The following is a 20000-nucleotide window of genomic DNA, read 5'->3' on the forward strand; positions in this document are numbered from 1 at the left end:
GCGAGTTGGCAGAATCGTTAGCACACCCGACGAAATGCTTAGCGGTATTTCGTCTGCCGTTACGTTGTGAGTTCAAATTCCGCCGAGGTCGACTTTGCCTTTCATCCTCTCGGGGTCGATAAATTAATTACCAGTTACACACTGGGGTCGATGTAATCGACTTAATCCGTTTGTCTGTCCTTATTTGTCCCCTCTGTGTTTAGCCCCTTGTGTGTAGTAAAGAAATAGGTATATCGTCTGCCGCTACGTTCTGAGTTTAAATCCCTCCGAGGTCGACTTTGCCTTTCATCCTGATCTGATCTGGGGCGCAGATCTGATCTGTACAGGCAATGTCAATTTGAGGAAGAGAGTGAGCTCATGAATAGCGCAAACATGTGGTTACTATGAACAAATTATCTGTACGGGATGTTCAGCAACTTCCGATAATTATCGAACGATAATATTGTTCGATGTTGGCAGTGTCTGCAACGTAAGTTGCTGGGATATAGACGAGCTGAGTCACAGACGAACAAGAACAGAAAAAAGATTAATAGAAACGAACGAAAAATTAACACCAAGAGCTCCATATAAATGCCTCTCCATTCGGATAGACTGTAAAAAAATGAGTATCGTGTTTACATTTTGTACCGTTAGTCTTTGCATCTTTTTATGGACAAAACAGTCGAAAGACATCTGCTATATTCTTCTTTTATGTAGTTTTTCAAACGTATGGAGAAAGCCACTTAATTTGTAAGGCCAAGCCATCGCGTTTAAATTTTGTACCGTTGGTCTTTGCATCTTTTTATGGACAATGCAGTCGAAACGACATCTGCTATATTCTTCTTTTATTTGGTCTTTCAAAGGTATGGATAAAGCTACTTAGTTTGTGAGGTCAAAGCACATTAATTTCCATTTTGCCCTTTTTTAAATAAATAGTTCTGGCAGAAATGCGGTGTCCTTATGAATACAAAATAGCAACTGTTCTATTAAAAATTACTACCTTTTCAAATATTAAGAATTTCAAAGTTGCTGGCAATTCTAACTGATGTGCATACATTTCTCATTCGGTGTTGATTGTATTTTGGGGTAAGTTTCAATGTAGTTGTTGTCGTCGCCGAGTGAGTTCTCAAAACCACTTATCAAACCATTATGTTTTTAGGAATTACAACATATTTCATACCTGATACATGCATATTTTGCTGCAAAGAAGGTTGATTTATTCATTTATGTTTATTGCTCTATGCTCGTAGAAAAGTTTTCTTTTCTTTTTTGCTGCTTGTAGGTGTTGATAGATGCCATTGCAAATCGAGTTTGACGAAACGAATGCCTAACATGTTCAAAAAAGGTATTTCTTTTTCTTTTCCAAAAATCATTTAAATAAAAACACCTGCTTTTGAAAATAGGGTTACGCAACAAAAGTATATGAAGATATAAATCTACTTTACGAAGGTTTAATCTAAAGGATATCTAGTCGGAACAAAAAAGAGAAAATATATTAAATAAGCGATAAAAGCTATTTCATTAACACTGAAGTGGCTGCTAGATTCAACGATATTCTTGGTTTTGAATATGATGCAGCTAAAAAATAATAGAAAAAAATTCTAAAATAAATCAAGCTACTAGAAACCTAATAATTATTCTTTAAATTTCAGAGCAAAATTCAAAACAGATACTAATATAAAATATAGTACACATACGTACCATTGAATACAATATTATATAAACATATATTTACATTATAGGATTGGGACTTGGAAAACTTGAATTAAAAATGAGATATAAAAAATAATACACTATTTTTGTAAACAGGAATATTGCAAAATTCATAAAAAGATAGTGTTTTTTGCTGCTATCTTATTGAATTAAGACTGTAAATGAAAATAACAATAATATATAATTAATGCTAAAAGTAGTTTACTCGACCGAAGTGCTTTTACGAATTCTCATAGAATAAGATTGAAAGATAGCGTTTGCAAGATCTCGTGAGCAACGATCATAAAAGTGAAAATAGGGGAATGTATAAGAAAAAAGAGAATGTATTTTGTCATATCAGTTTTCTGTTTCTTACACTATAATGCACTACAGAATAAAAACTGCCTGGGCCTTGTTTGAATTTGTTAATCACCTTTTGAATGAATTCATGTTTGTTTTCAAAAGATTTATTCCACGTTTACTTGTCATGCACAGTCCAGGTAAACGTTCATCTACCATTGGTGACCATAACCATGTTTTTGTTTTCTTTGCCTTAATGCCAGACCTCCCCAAACAGATTCGTAAGGGAATCGTTAGAATTATAAGTGCAACATATCTGCCTGACTGAAATATCTTCAAGAAAGTCCGTCTTCACTTAAATCATATTGTTTCTTCAGAATTTCCTCTCAAGTGATTGCTTCTCCTTTGAAGATTATAATTTCATATCGCTTAATGATCTTTACTTCACGAATTCTTCCTATGTAAGCTTCACCATTTACTGTAGACGAAATGAACAAAAGTTATATATTTCTGGTGTGCAGCAGAATATCGGTTTTCTAAAATTACTATAATAAATTGTAAATATGCTACAGGTTGACACATAAAGTATTCATCCACCAAGAGTACAACAGAATTTCTAATGGTACCGTTTACTGCGAATGTTTAGCTCATGGTCTAATTTTTCTAACCATCATCCAGCTTTTGAAATAGGCTTCTTGAACTGTTCTTCTGCTTTTTGCCTATCAGCACATAACACACTTAAGTGTGCTAGGAAATGATTACATATTCTATGTAATCCTTTCTGCTGAAGGCACAAGGCCTAGAAATTTTGGGGTAGGGGACTAGTCGATTACGTGAACCCCAGTGTTTCACTGGTACTTAATTTATCAACCCCAAAAAGATGAAAGAAAAAGTCGACGTCGGCGGAATTTGAACTCTGAACGCAGCGGCGGACGAAATACCACAAAACATTTCACCCGGCGTGCTAATGATTCTGCTAGCTCACTTCCTTACGCATTCTATATGATATCAAGTTGAACAGCTTCGAGAACTAATGTTAAGGATTCCAGCCGTGCCGAAGCGGTTGAAATTTATAATTTAGACACGAGAAAAATTACTGTATTTGAAACAAACTCTAGCCAATGAGCTTCATGTAATGTTTGACCTGAAGCTGTTGTGGTTAATATATATAACTGACCAAAATGTTTTCAACGCTAATAGCAGAAAGAGTCTGACTTTTTAATGGTTTGCATTCCAACATGTTACCTATGATGAAATGACACACTTTGAATAAAACATCCTTCTTGTTTGAGCGAAAAAAAAATAATGACGGCTTTGGCTGTGCAATTAGAATTCCTTGTTAAGGTCATCCAGAACAAGATTCAAATTATGTCCAGCCCAGTAAAGAGGGTTTGGGATTTTTGCTCATTATTTTAGCCTGCAATTTGTATTCCTTTGCTTTCATTGTAGAGCAATCATCATATTCTTGCTTAAATGCTTTCTTTAGTTTTAACCTAAATCTTGTAAAATGATCAACGATTGAAGACAACACCCTGTTCCATTAGTTTTGCAAAGACAAGGGAACTCGCTAACGATATATTCACAAACTATGCACCAAGTAATAATTACACCTTCCCAAATCTATTCTCGCTTTCCGAATCAGGTGAAACATCGACCATAGTATTATTTTGCTACCTTATAATTACTACATATAGTTTGAGAAGTTTATTTTCCACATAAACAACTTCATAACGAGCAACTGACAGAAAAAGTTTTTTCAACAACTGAATAATTTTCCAAATGATTTTGTCGTGTCTACAATTTTCCAAATGATTTTGTCGTGTCTTCGATGCAAAACCTACAGAGGCCGTTTACATTTTTCCAATTTTGCTTTTTTCTGCGTAAAGTTATGACATGAGTTTCACATAATAAAGCGTGTGAGAATATCAGAAATAATTCCATTCAATTTTTCACCTACCAGTTGTTTACCAATCTTGCGAAGCTGACATAGAATTCTTTTCTGGTGTGCTTTTAATGGCAATAAAGTTTGCTGCATCTATTTGAACATATTTGTGTAACTTGCTTGTTATACGATTATTTGACCAGTTATACCAATCAGCATAAATTGTAAAAAGATAGAAGTACTTTGTGACCCACGATAAACAAGCTAGAGAAGTTATGCATTACTTGAAGGTTACTGCTTTCATATGTGAAGAATAACTAAGCATGATGTATATTTACTTAACATACGTCATCCTTTACATCATTTAAAAATATCATCAGCTGCAGATGTATAACACTTCACAAGAAGATGATGCTTTTGCTGATGAATTAACATATAACTTGACATTATTACAAGCAAAAATGCTAGAACATGCACGTTGACTACAACCAGTTGTAATATCTGGCGTAGGCCAGGACCTCTGGATCATTTATGCTATTTATCAAGTTTTCTGATGCCATGTTTCGCTTTCATCTAATTTTCACCCCATAAACTTTCCGATACCCGTTCGCTAAAAATGTGTTTCATTTCCCAACGAATCGAGATTAAGCAGCAAGTAGGCAAAGCAAGATTTCAGATATGCAAAAATAAAAACTTGGTATAAAATCATGATACCATAATATTGATATCAATGTCATCTAAATATCACAGAATATACAAAAATAGCAACTGTATGTAACATCTGGGTATAATGATACTAGTATCATTCTCACGTAAAATCACAGCAATGGAAAAATGTTAATTTGATATCAAATCCCGATATTACAGTTGCCTTAATGTAATATAATGCAATGCAAGAATACTAGAGTAAATATAAACTCACAAACTCACAGTACAATGAAAACAGTGCCTTAGTATAAAATCGCAATGCTTTGGAACAAAATATTATTACTAAATCTAGGTATCACATCAAAAGTTCCTTCAATATTATTGAACCAAGGCTTTAATGTTTCTTACTTTATATTATCATGTCTTCCAACAAGATAACAAAAACTGGATTCATAACACTTGAGAAGTCATGCACAGAATTGACGTGACTTGCTTGTAACAAAGGTGATTGTTGGATGGTACAGAAACTAATACAGCCTGAGAGTAATTTCTGTTCATTTACTGTAACCCATCATAAGATTTCATTGCTCAGTGACTCGTTGACCACAGTTTATTCAGCTCGTTCAACCCCAGCTTATTTTAGATAATTTACCGTACCCTTGAATCAGACAAAAAAACAAAAAAACAACCTCAACAATCTTCAAAGTCTTAATTATAAAGTTTTACTTCCAAATCTCTCCGCTCTCCGTTTGAAGATCCGATGCGAGGCAGGGATATAACGTTCAAGCAGTCATCCATGGTTTCAGTTAGAATATTCTGAAGAGGTAAACAACAAAAACAACGGACTCTGTGAACAGAGACAATGAAGAATAGCGTAACTAAACGAACTGGAGCAATGCAGAATGCACAATCCCGATCAAGACCCGTCCCAGAATTGATTGTAATGTATTTGAACTTCTGAACCTATGAGCAGATAATGGAATCCTTAATTGACTTGCTGTTTTTCTTTTACTTTTGGTCATCCACTTTATTCTATCACCTTCTATTTCAGCCATCGACATTACTTTGAGAGATTAAATAATGTTAAGTTTCTTATTCCTTCATAAGAAGGCTTGCCTTTTAAGTAGAACGGTCCTGGTTTAACTTATATGATACTCATGTCTCGTTTGAAGCCAAACTCTTTTGAGAAAGACAAGAGAAGTTGAAATTAAGAATATAACAAAATAAAGCCATGGAAATGTTAAAATGGTAAGTGGCGTCGAGATTTTGCTAATGTTACTTGTCTGAGACAGATATAATTAAAAACTTATCTTCCTATATTTTGAGTGAAAAAGCTATGACAGTTTACATAGAGCAATTACTTCACAAGTTTAGCAAAATACATCTTAGAAAACATGAATCTTGAAATATCTAATGGAAAGTGATTGATTGGTTTGTGAAAACAAAGACCTCTGCGTACGTGCGTGTGTTTAAGTGTATATATATATATACATATGTGTGTGTGTGTGAGTGTGTGTGTGCATGTGTGCGCACGCGTATAGGAGTGAAAGTATTAATGCTTGTTTTGTGTACGAGTATTTGCGCGCGTGTGCGAGTGTATGCGAGTGTTTGTTTATATATGTTTTATTGGGAACAAGTAGTAGGTGGGACTGACATTTATACAATATACAGACAAAATACAAATGATGCAAATTTGGTGTCATTTGCTAACATTACTTGTTTACAGAATTTCTAGGAGAAACCCATGTGGTTTTAAGTAATTAAGCGCTTTGTCTGTTGTTGGTGATTTCGTTATAAGGCTGATGTAGGCAGCGTCTAGACCGAGTGATTTGCCTAATAATTTTGTATCGAAGATTTGATAACCTCAGTGCTTGCTGTATTATATATATTTTCCTTTGTTTTGCCTCCTTTTCTTCTGTTATTTTTTTTTTTGGTGAGGTTGGCATCATTAAAGAATTACTCTTAAAGTTTCGTAAAATGTCAGGCAACTAACTGAATCGATGGAGTGTCAAGGCAATCCCAACTTGGTCGACCGTTCACATCCCGTCAATAATGCATTGAAAAGTCCATAACCAAGGTGCTTAACTCTCAGGTAGGCGGTCGTCCCAGTTCCCTGTAAAACAAAGCCAAAGACACGACAGCCTATACGAGGTGGTATGTCTTACTAGAAATAGCAGCCAAATCACACTTAAAAGGCTACGTGCTGTTTTTAAAATCGTACAATATATTTAATAAGATACTGGATACACTGTCTGAAATAAAGGTGATGATGATTATCGTGGGAATGAATTTGATTATAGAATCCTCGCTGCACGAAAAAATTGCAACGCAGTAGCAGACTAGTGCACCCTAGTACAGTCTAGTACTATAGGGGAGGAGAGTGGTTGTGTAATAGTGTAGTGTGGCTGTATAGTCCTGTACATGTATAACAGTGTGTAGTGTATGGTAGCGTACTTGTGATAAAGTGTCGTCTAGTGTACTGCATAGTAATAGCGTCTCGCTATATGGGGCTCTAGTGTATACATACATACATACACACACACACACACATATATATATATATATATATATATATATATATGTGTGTGTGTGTGTGTGTGTGTGTGTGTGTGTAAGCATGTATGTATGTATGTATATATATGTGTGTGCGTGTGTGTGGTCACACAGTCTTCAATAGCGTCGCCACACACACTGTTTAACTCAGTACACACACCACACACCATCACGCACACTCACAGACCTATACCAGCACATAATATCTGTACACAGACAACATATACACATACACACACACACACACATAGACACATTTAACACACATAGCGTAAGTAAACTTTCGCCCTCATACACTATACACACTTTTTGCTTACAGTGACACACGCACACGTACATATGTACACACACCACGTGCAAAAGCACACATCAACTGCTACACACAACACACACACACACACACGTTAAACTCACTTTCCCCCATTCATACGTACACATTTACATACTCACTCGCCCCATTCACACATACACACTTACATACTCACACACACCATTCTCACATACGCACACGCTTGCTCACCTGTTCTTGTTGGGATCACCATGAATCATCCCCCCTTCATTCAACCTCTCTTTATTATAATCTCCCTTTCATTCACCCTCTTTTTTCCCTGTTCTTCGCCATGTTGGACCACTGAACTCAACACGTTTTTTCATTCTCTCTTTCTCTATTCTCTCTTATTCCTTTCTGTCGAAGAGCCTAAGCTCGAAACGTAAAAGACTTTTCCGTTGTCCCCGTGCGTCAAACTAATACACTTGCTTGTTGTTCCTACACCCGTCTTGGTCTTTTGTTTTCTATAAATTTGAAATACATATATGTATATATATATATATATATAATATATATATATATATATATATATGTGTGTGTGTGTGTGTGTGTGTGTGTGTGTGTGTGTGTATGTAGAAAGAGAGAGGGAGAGAGATGTAAGGTCATTCAATTTTTTAAGACTATTATGATGATGATGATGAGTTTGAATACTTGGTTAGTTAGAATGAACTAATGAGATGTCAGCTACAGACGTTTTTTGCAAAGACTGACTGACCACTCAATTTAAGAAAGATTTCTTCTACCTGTGATGCATTCATAGAATCGTCATTTCGGCCAACCATTTCCACTTTCTCCTCCTCCTCCTCTTCTTCTTCTTCTTCTTCTTCTTCTTCTTCTTCTTCTTCTCTTCTTCTTCTTCTCTTCTTCTTCTTCTTCTCTTCTTCTTCTTCCAGCCCCCCCCTCCCCATCGATATTTTAACACCTGCTAATAAATACATATAGATACATATACTCTTTTACTTGTTTCAGTAATCTGACAGTAGCTATGCTGGAGCACCGCTTTTAGTCGAGCAAATCGACCCCAGGACTTATTCTTTGTAAGCCTGGTACTTATTCAATCGGTCTCTTTTGCCCAACCGCTAAGTTACAGGGACGTAAACACACCAGCATCGGTTGTCAAGCGATGTTGGCGGGACAAACACAGATACACAAACGTACACACACACACACACACACACACACACACACCACACACACACACACACGCATATATATATATATATATATACGACGGGATCCTTTCAGTTTCTGTCTACTAAATCCACTCACGAGGCTTTGGTCGGGCCGAGGCTATAGTAGAAGACACCTGCCCAAGGTGCCACGCAGTGGGGCTGAACCAGGAACCATGCGGTTGGTAAGCAAGCTACTTACCAGGCAGCCAATCCTACGCCTATATTACACACACATATCCATTCTAGTCCTAGTTACGTACCACTTCCATGTTATTACGTCGTCATCATCCTCATCGACGTCGTTGTAGTCATCGTCATCGTTATCACCGTCATCATTATCGTAATTAGCATCATCATCGTTTACATGAATACCTTATTCTCCAGTTGGCTATCAGCTGTAACAAACTTCATTGTTGTTTCCTCATGATCACCACCATCAACGACTTTCTCATCACCACAAACATTATCATCATCACCATCATTATCAGTATCTTTATCATAATTATTATGAGCAGCAGTCATCATTCATAGATCAAAGAATCCTTTTGAGGTACACACGTAAGCACATATATTACTTAGGAGACTACCAATACAGTTACATCATAAATAATATACTAGCTCTGCCGTATATTTAAGGCGGCGAGCTGGTAGAAACGTTAGCACGCCTGGCGAAGTGCGTAGCCGTATTTCGTCTGTCGTTACGTTCCGAGTTCAAATTCCGCCGAGGTTGACTTTGCCTTTCATCCTAATAGGGTCGATAAATTAAGTACCAGTTAAGCTCTGGGGTAGATGTAATCGACTTAAACCCTTTGTCTGTCCTTGTTTGTCCCTTCTGTGTTTAGCCCCTTGTGGGTAGTAAAAAAGAAATAAATATACTAGCTCTGCCGTATGTGTTTACTGTGACTATGGAATTTGACCCACGATGGCAATTTTAGCTGACTGACAAGAACATTGTATTAACATGGTTCATTGTTATTTAACAATTCCTTAGAAATCAAATCCAGACGGTTCGATATCTATTTCAAACTTCCCAAAAACTTAAAACGATATGTATGAATCTGCATACACACACACGCATACGCACACACACGCACACACACACACACACACACACACACACACAACACACACACACATAGACACACACACACACATGCAGGCACACATACACACGCACAAATACACATCTTATAAATGAAATAAATCTTGAACGTAGGAGAATAGCTGTGAAAACAGCGCAGAGGATCGGGTAAAATAGCTTAACAGACTGAAAAAAGTAAGCTGTAAATCTAAAACAGAAGCAAAGTCAATACCTCACAAATTCCGGAGGAGTTAACCGTACCATCGAGATAAATGTCCCCTGACAACAGATCCCACCTTTTATAGCACCAAAGAATAGCTTTTTGAATGTGAGGAACATTTTTATAGAGAAACATAGAAGCGTCGCGTGAGTTGGTAGCTTTGGAATAAAAACAAATCTCGAACACAGGAAAATAATTGTAAAAACAGCTTAGCGGATCGAGTAATATACCCTTAAAGACAGAACAAAAAAAGACCAACAAGTTACTATTCTCCAGCGTTCGAGACTTCCTTCATTTCTGTAATACCAACTCAGTCGGCGTGTAGATTGGATAGCCGTTCACGTTACATCTGCAGCCGCGCTGTGACCTGGTCGTGCCACCAGTGGGAGCGGCCATCAGCTATGGCTCTGGGGACAGCTGCTGAAGGGATGTTGAAAGGACGATTTACCAGTGGACAAGGAAACACAGGGCTGGTGTTCTCTTCCCTTATGTCCTATGTTTGAAGGCTTGCTCGTCTTAGTAAAGCATCGTTCACAGCCTGGATCCGACCACCATGTAAAGTTTATCTGTCTATAAAATTTCACCAATCACTTTGCAACCGGGAGAATTGCATAAATGTTGTACAAGCTTTTTTTTCTCACTTAAATCCAATGTCATACATATATATCTCAGTATCATTAGTGAGGAGGCTATCATCTGACAAGATGAGGCAATTATCATCATCATCATCATCATCATCATCATCATCGTCATCGTCGTCGTCATCGTCGTCGCCGTCGTCGTCGTCGTCGTTGTCATTGTCATCGTCATCGTCGTCGTCGTCATCATCATCATCAAATATATTATATATATATATATATACATACACATATCTGTCTATATATATATGTATGTATATGCATGTATATGTTTGTGTATATATGAATGCATTTGTATATATATGTATGTATGTGTGTAAATATATATACATATACACGCACGTACACACATATATATGCACACACACACACAATATATATATATAAAATGCAAAAACATGTAGCGTAGCACATATTTCCAGCGTTGTGTAATATGGATAAGTGCAGGTAGCCTGGAGTTAGCTTTGAAGCGACGTTACTTATCTATCGATCTGAAACAAGTTAGTAAACATAGATGCAATAGCCGTCAGCGAGGCAAGATGCGAATATAAGTTACTGTGGAATAACAGTCAACAGTGTTCTGTGCAGGAATGATTGAAATTTCATATTCTGCAAATGACAAACAACTAGTAACACTTACATATAGCGTAGTGCATAGTTTCAGCTGAGAAATTGGCATGAAATGAAGTTTGGTAAAATGCGCCGAGGCAACATAGAAGCGAGAGAGAAAGAGACAGGGTGAGAAAGAGAGAGAGAGAGAGAAAAGGGAGAGGATAGATGTTAATAAAATCAGTAATATCATGTTAGATGAAAAGAAAAAGACAGAGATAAGAGAATTAGAGCAAGCATGGACTTATAAATACTTATGAATTAATCAAGTAGACATACTACAATACACACAAATGAAAGAAAAGGTTAGATTGGAATATCATTGATGTATTAGATTAATATTTAAAACTGAGCTAAATGACAAAATAAAGTAATAGCTATCAGTAATCTAAACGTTCGATGTAATTATAACATTCTTTATCTGAAGGCAAATTCGCGAGCAAGACTGCATTGGGAAACACGGAAAATAATGACTGAGTTTTCGAACACATCATGTAAGAGTAACATGGCGAATTCATATTTATCTTTGCATAGTTTATTTGCGACTGAATTAAATCGCAAAAACATAGCCCGAGGTACACAATGGGAACGCATTTGTAAAGGCGCATGTTTTTGTGGTTGAGGTGTTGAGTTGATGGTCGTAATGTCATGGGTTCGATTATTTGACTGGGCGGCGCAATTTAGTTCACATTGCTACAGCCTACTCAGCTGAACATGAGTACCTATTTCTTTACTACCCACAAGGGGCTAAACTCAGAGAGGACAAACAAGGACAGACACACGGATTAAGTCGATTACATCGACCCCCAGTGCGTAACTGGTACTTAATTTATCGACCCCGAAAGGATGAAAGGCAAAGTCGACCTCGGCGGAATTTGAACTCAGAACATAACGGCAGACGAAATACCTATTTCTTTACTACCCACAAGGGGCTAAACACAGAGAGGACAAACAAGGACAGACACACGGATTAAGTCGATTACATCGACCCCAGTGCGTAACTGGTACTTAATTTATCGACCCCGAAAGGATGAAAGGCAAAGTCGACCTCGGCGGAATTTGAACCCAGAACGATTCCGACCGGCGTGCTAACGTTTCTGCCAGCTGAATACCAGGTGGGTGCTGGTGTAGTCTTTTCTCCCTTCACTTGTCACATCCTTGATGTTTCGCATCCTTCGTGCTTCACATCGTCGATGTTTTACATCTTCAATATTTCGCATTCTCGATGTTTAATATGAGACGGAAGGACAAACAGAATGTCCATGTTTTCTCATGAACAAGTAGCCAATCAAAACAAGAACGAAGCAGTTACTCAGTCACCGACTCCGAGAAGCACACGCACACACACACACACACACACACACACACACACACACACACACACACACACACACACACACACACACGCACACACACACACGTGCGCCCACTCTCTACGTGGCACGTAATTTTTCTGGAAAAACTGGCATTCTTAAAGTTTGCTCCCCTTTGGGACCAGTTTGCTGGCACAAGAAACAATAAGAAGCTAAGACAAAGTATGAAGACTTTCGTGGTGTCACTGTTCTACTACTACTACTACTACTACTACTACTACTACTACTACTGCTGCTGCGCTGCTGCTGCTGCTGCTGCTGCTGCTGCTACTACTACTACTACTACTACTGCTGCAATTGCTGCTGCTGCTACTACTACCACCACCACCACCACTACTACTACTACTACTACTACTACTACTACTACTCTACTACCATAAAAACCACCACCACCACTACCGCCGCCGCCGCCGCAGATAACAATAATTGCTTCTAATATAGGCAGAAGGCCTGAAGCTTTGTTGGGATGGCGCAGCAGTTTCTGAGGAGGTGCTAAGTCGATAACATCGACCCCAGTGCTCAACTGGCGCTTAATTTATCGACCCCGAAAGGATGAAAGACAAAGTCAACCTCGGTGGAATTTGAACTCGGAACGCAGAGATGGGAGGGAGTGCATCAGCATGGCCGCAGCTCTGAGCTGAAACTAAAAAAAAAATGCATTTTACCTTGCGTGCTAACGGTTCTGCCAGTTCACCACCATAATCATAATAATAATAGTTTCCAAAAATATAGGTAAATTTTGGCACAAGGCCAGCAATTTCGTGGAGAAAGGTTAAGTTTATTACATCGACACCAGTTCTCAACTGATAATTCTTTCATCGACCCCCAAAAGAATGGATTTGAAATCAGAACGTAAAGACGGACGAAATGACACCAACACTCAGTAGTTCATTTTACCCGGCGTACTAACGATTTTGCCAGCTCACTGCCCTATACAGTGAAAATAATAACGATTTCTAATACCGGGACTTTTATACATTTACAGGAAAGAATGTAATCAATAAAATTGATCCCATATATTATTGGTTTTTCGGTACTCTATTGGCCTTGGAAAAATAAACAGAATGTCAACTGTAGTGTGATTTGAACATGTTTAACCTGACGCTTATTTAGTTTTGGCGAAAAGAGGTCTAGGTGAATTAAAGATCTCAAATTTTGGCTCAGGACATGCAGTTTTTGAAGGGAGTGGTGTGTCCATTTATATCGACTCAAGTACACTTATTCTTTTAGTCATTTACTTGTTTCAGTCATTTGACTGCGGCCATACTGGAGTATGACCGCCTTTTTTATGTTAGTCGAATGAATCGACCTCAGGTCTTATTCTCTGTAAGTCTGGTACTTATTCTATTGGTCCCATTTGCCGAACTGCTAAGTTACGGGGACGTAAATACACCAACATCAGGTAACGGGTGGGGGCAAACACACACACACACACACAGACACACACACACACGACGGGCTTCTTTCAGTTCCTGTCTACCAAATTCACTCACAAGCCTTTTGGCCAGCTTGAGGATATAGTTAAAGTCACTTGCCCAAGGTGCCCCGCAGTGGGACTGGACCCGGAACCATGTGGTTGGAATTACCACATAGCCATGTCTATTGGTATTTATTTCATTGATCACAAAAAGATACAAGACAAAATCGACCTCGACGGAATTTGAATTCAGAACGTAAAGATGGGCGAAATGCTAGTAGTAGTAGTAGTAGTAGTAGTAGTAGTAGTAGTAGTAGTAGTAGTAGTAGTAGTTGGAATACTACCAGCAGAAGAATTAGCTGGGTGCCGAATTGTCAGAGCCGTTAAAAAGACCTTGATTAAAAATGTCTTGCTTCATTCTTTTCATATGTTACGTACTCTGAGATGAAACCTATCGAGGGCTCCTTTGCTTTATGTCCGATCGATTTTGACAAAAACCAATCTATACTGATAGAATGAAGCGATTGTTTGTTGTTGTTAATGTTGTTGTTGTTCAAAATAAATCGCTGTATAACAGACAGAGAGAGAGCTAGGCTCTGACCAGTTTAAAAGCTGAAAACACACCTTGTGTTACGATGGCGTCTCTACTTTTCTATTAAGGAAATGAGGGACCCTAGGAAGTAAGTAATAGTAGCACAAACAGTTGTAGACATAGCAAAAGCAGCAGTAGAAGTACTATTTTAAAAACTGTTGGAAAATTTTTCGATTTGGAACATTGAATTTAAAACAACATGAAAATCTTCCCCATCCGCAAAAAATATTGAAAGAATAAAGAAAGCATGTAATAAACCTGCATGTGTATGCGTGTGATAGTTTCTGCTTCTGAATAGAAATCAACTTTCCACGTCTTCAAAATGACTTCCATCATTTTTGCTCTGTCCGATCGATTGACCTAAGTTCCCTAAAGAGTAAAAGAGAATAAGAAAAAAGAAAACAAAATGAGGGAAAAATTTACAGACGAAATACAAGAAGGAACTATTAATAGATAAATAAATAAATTTGAACTATTGTTTTCAGTATATAACAATTAAAAAGAGTATCAAGAAAGAGTGGGTGTCATGTTAGCGATAACAGTTGCATGACGGGACAGGAAATTTCATTAACTTTGAGCTGCCCCCCAGACATCTTCAAAGATATAAAAGAAAAGTGAATCCTTCCACACAATATGGGAATTGGAGATAATGAAATGGTGTTTAAACATTGAGTTTTCCAAAAAAGATTAATAATGTCTGACCGACGCTGAACATAAGATTTAGTATAAACTTAAACACGCACACACGCACAAAGAAATACATACGTGCAAGTATAACATACATACATACATACATACATACATACATACATATATACATACATACATATATGAGTATGTATATATATATGTGTATGTATGTATGTGCATGTGTGTGTGCTTATATATATATGTGTGCGTGCGTGCATGTGTATATGTATATCTATATATGTATATTCATATATATATATTATATATATATATATATATATATATATTTGTGTGTGTATGCGTGTACATATAGGTATTTACCCGCACACACACGTATGTATTATACATACATACACTCTTCCATATATATATATATATAATATATATATATATATGTATGTATGTATGCATCTATGTGTATATATGTGTATGCATATATATATAAATGTATGTGTATGTAAGTATGTATATATATATATATACATACATATATATACATATATATATACACATACATACATACACATATATACATACATATATATATATATATTTGCTGAACAACCTGTACAGATATTTCGTTTATAGTGATCAAACGCTTGTACTGCACATTATCTTTCTTCCTCCATAAAACTATATATACATCTATATGGTATGCCATTCTTCAGATGTCGAAGTGATCGCAGTGCAACGTGGAATAAAGTATTTTGTTCCAGAACATGTCACATATCTTGGTCTGGGAATAGAAACCACGATCTTGCAATCCCGAGTGAAACATGTTAATTACACGCCTTCACATACATGTAACAGGCATCCAGCCGATTACAACGTCGAGGGTTCCAGCTGACGCAATGAACGGAGCAGCCTGCTCGTGTAATTAACGAGCAAGTGACTGAACACTCTAGAACGCGCTTACCCATAACGAAGTTCTCAAGGAGATTCAGTGACAAGGCTGACCCTTTGAAATACATATAACTCTTTTTTTTTCTGGCAGATGAGTAGATTGGAGCAACGAAAAATAAAGTACCTTGCTTTGCTCAAAGATACAGTGCACCGCAGGCAATCGAACTCACGATCCTTTGACCGTGAGCCGAATACTCCTAACCATTAGGCCACTCGCCTTTATTCACATACTCTCATTCATTTATCCTTTTATTCTTTTATTCTTCTATTCTTTTATTTGTTTCAGTATTTTACTGCAGCTATGCTGGAGCACATAATTCTCACACACATACATTCTCACACATATATCATTACTTGTAAGCATGTATAACCTAGAAGATAATTTTATTGTTCTTTCAGGTTTATGTAGTTGCGAGCAGACACAGACAGCAGATCAGAGTATGATAAAAAAAAACTTGATTCCTAACCACATGGTTCTAGGTTCAGTCTGGCTGCATGGCACCTTGGGCAAGTGTCTTCTACCACAATCTCAGGCAGACAAAAGCTTGTGAGTGGATTTGGTAGACGGAAACTGAAAAGAATCCCGTCGGATATATATATTCAGTTGAATATGGTACTTAAGTTAAAGGCACCAGAATTTAGTATAGTATTATCTATATAATTCAAAATGGGGGGATTAAAATCAAAATAAGCAGCAAAGATATCCAGAGGTAATGCAGTACGATTGTTTCATGTGACTCCATTTAATTAAACAATGCAAGTATTACATCAGTTTTAAAATGTAGAGCAATCTTCAGCTGCATATAAATATAGAATTTAGTTAAATTTAAAAGATTCAGTATATATATATATATATATATAATATATAATATATATAGATATATATATATATATATATATGTATGTGGTGTGTGTACATGTGTGTGTACTCACGCGTGTTTGTATGTGCGTGTGTGTATACATCAATGCGTGCGTCTTTGGGTCTGTGTTGGACTCCTCCCTGCTTGTCAAATGGTGTTGGTGTGTTCACGACCCCGTAACTTACCGGTTCGACAATAATAAGTACAAGGCTTAAAAAATGTCCTGGAGTCGATTTGTTGGACCAAAACGCCCCAAGGTGGTGCTCCAGCATGGCTGTAGTAAAATAACTGAAACAAATAAGAGAATAGAAGAATAAAAGAATAAAAGAATGAGAGTTCGCCTCGCGACTCAAGTGTCATGCCACTGCGAAGCCTCAATTTTAATATAAATCATATAGTCTACAACTTGTATTGAGCTCGTTTTTGTCATTCACCCGACATTAAGCAACGTACGTAGATGCATGCACATACACACGCGCGCACACGCACACACACAGTAACATAGACAGACTGATAGATAGAAAGATGGACAGACAAACAGATTGATAGATAGATAAATAGCTAGATAGATCGACAAGCAGACAGGCAGACAGATAAATAAGTAGATGGATAGATAAATAGATAGATAGATAGATGGATAGATAGACAGACAGAAAGACAGATAAGCAGACAGATAGATAGATTGTATGTCTATCTATCTATCTATCTATCTAGATAGATAGATGGACATATATATATATTTTATATATATATATATATATATATATATAATATACATACAAACATACATACATACTTACATACATACATACAGACAGACAGACACGCAGACAGACAGACAGACAGACAGATAGATAGATAGATAGATAGATAGATAGATAGATAGATAGATAGATAGATAGATAGATAGATAGATATTGGAACGAGACAAACATGTTAGGAATCCAAAAGAAAATACTCGTTAAAATGGCGTAAAATAATGCCATATAAAAAACTTATGCTGAAACTTTACAAAATGCAAACGATTCACGTTAACAAAAGAAAACCTAGGATTTGATTAGGGTTCGTTTACAGTATTATTAAGAACTCTCTGACGTTCATCCTTTAGGGGTTGAAGAGTTAAACAAAATTTTCGATTTATCATGACAAAAATGTTAAATAGAAGAAAAGTTGATTAATTCTCGAGAATCGGTAAAAGATAAAACGTAAAAGGTGAAACGAGAGTCACGATATTTGAGATCTCAGTTTAAAAGTAATTTTAGTTTTTACATACAATGGCGCTGAGTGTTTTACAAGTTTGCACGTGGTTTCGGGTTTCCGGTTCACTGTCACAGCGTTGCATCTTTGACAGGTGTCTTTTATAGCCTCAGACTTACTACTTTGTCAGTACATCCAGTGCATTTGGTAGATACTGTGCAGAAGACTGTCATTGATATATATATATATATGTACGGACGTGTGTGGATATATGTGTATATTTATGTTTATGTACGATAAAAACAGTCATATTAATGTGTGGGTTACTCTATACTTTTGAAGAGTGCAAACTTATTTTTAAACAAGAATGATATTGTCAGTAACTTCGAAGTTTCAACCAGTACGACATTGGCTTAACTGGCCGAAATTCGAAGTTACTATCAATAATATATATTATATAGATATAATATATATATATATATATATATAGCCACTACACATTCTTTATTTTCTTTCTTTGTTTCTTTCTGTGTTCCTTTCTGTGGAAGAGCGTAGGCTCGAAACGTTAAAGACTTTATCCCTTCCCGAGCGTTATACTAATACATCTGTTTCTTGTCTACACGACCTGCCTTCGTCTTTTGTTTCTTTTTGTGAATTCTCCCTATATATATATATATATGTATGTATGTATGTATGTATGTATGTATGTATGTATGTATGTATGTATATACTTCAAGTTCGCTTATGTGAAACGTTTTTGGTGCGCTCATAAAAGTTCTTATGCAATTTGTTCAGGCTACCGCTTATTATTCCCATCTTCAAGTGTAATTTTATGGGAACCTTCCCATAAAAATATTATGTATTAATATTCCCCCTAAAATCATAAATATATATATATATATATATACGAGGGACGTTCAATAAGTAATGCCTCTGACCCACTTGCAGTTGTTTGATCTAGCTGAAAGTTTGCATGTGCAATCATTTATATCTTTATAGAGTAAGTGGCAAATTACAGCTCTGAACTAATTGTGGTTTCTGATTTACAGGTGTTTGAACCGAGTTAAGTGTGAAATGGAGCCTGTTGAGTGTCGAGCAGTGATCCGGTTTTTGTATTTGAAAGGACGCACACAACGGGATACTTTTGATGAAATGAAAGTAACTTATGGTGATGATGCCCCATCATATGACCTTGTAAAACGCTGGCATCGTGAATTCAAACATGGTCGGAACTCTGTGGAAACAGTTCCCAGATCTGGTCGCCCCCCTTCTGCCATTGATGAGGCATCTGTCCGTCAAGTTGAGGCTGCCATTTTGGAAGATCGACGCATAATTATTCGCCAAATAGCCCATGAGGTCAAGATTAGTACCGGATCTGTGGAAACTATCATTCATGACCATTTGCATATGCAAAAGGTGTCTGCCAGATGGATTCCCAGGTTGCTCACGCCTTTCCAGAAGCAAGAACGCGTCGAGTGCTCGAGGGTGAATTTGGAGATGTGCCAAGAAGATGAGTCAAAATTTTTCAAAAGACTGATTACACAGGATGAAACCTGGGTCCATCACGATGATCCAGAGACCAAAGCCCAGTCAATGCAGTGGAAGCACCGTGACTCACCCCCTCCAAAGAAGGCAAGGGTGCAGCCCTCCGCTGGCAAGGTCATGCTCACAGTCTTCTGGGACCAGAACGGAGTAGTGATGACAGATTTCCTAGCAAAGGGTACCACAATTGCAGGAGCCTATTATGCTTCACTTTTGAGGAAATTAAGAGAAGTTATCAAAATCAACAGGCGGGGCAAGATCAGCAAAGGCATCCTCCTCCTGCAGGACAACGCTCCGGTCCACAACTCGCTTGTCGCCAGATCA

The sequence above is a fragment of the Octopus sinensis genome, linkage group LG9 (assembly GCF_006345805.1).
Source record: "Octopus sinensis linkage group LG9, ASM634580v1, whole genome shotgun sequence".
In the NCBI taxonomy this organism is placed as follows: domain Eukaryota; kingdom Metazoa; phylum Mollusca; class Cephalopoda; order Octopoda; family Octopodidae; genus Octopus; species Octopus sinensis.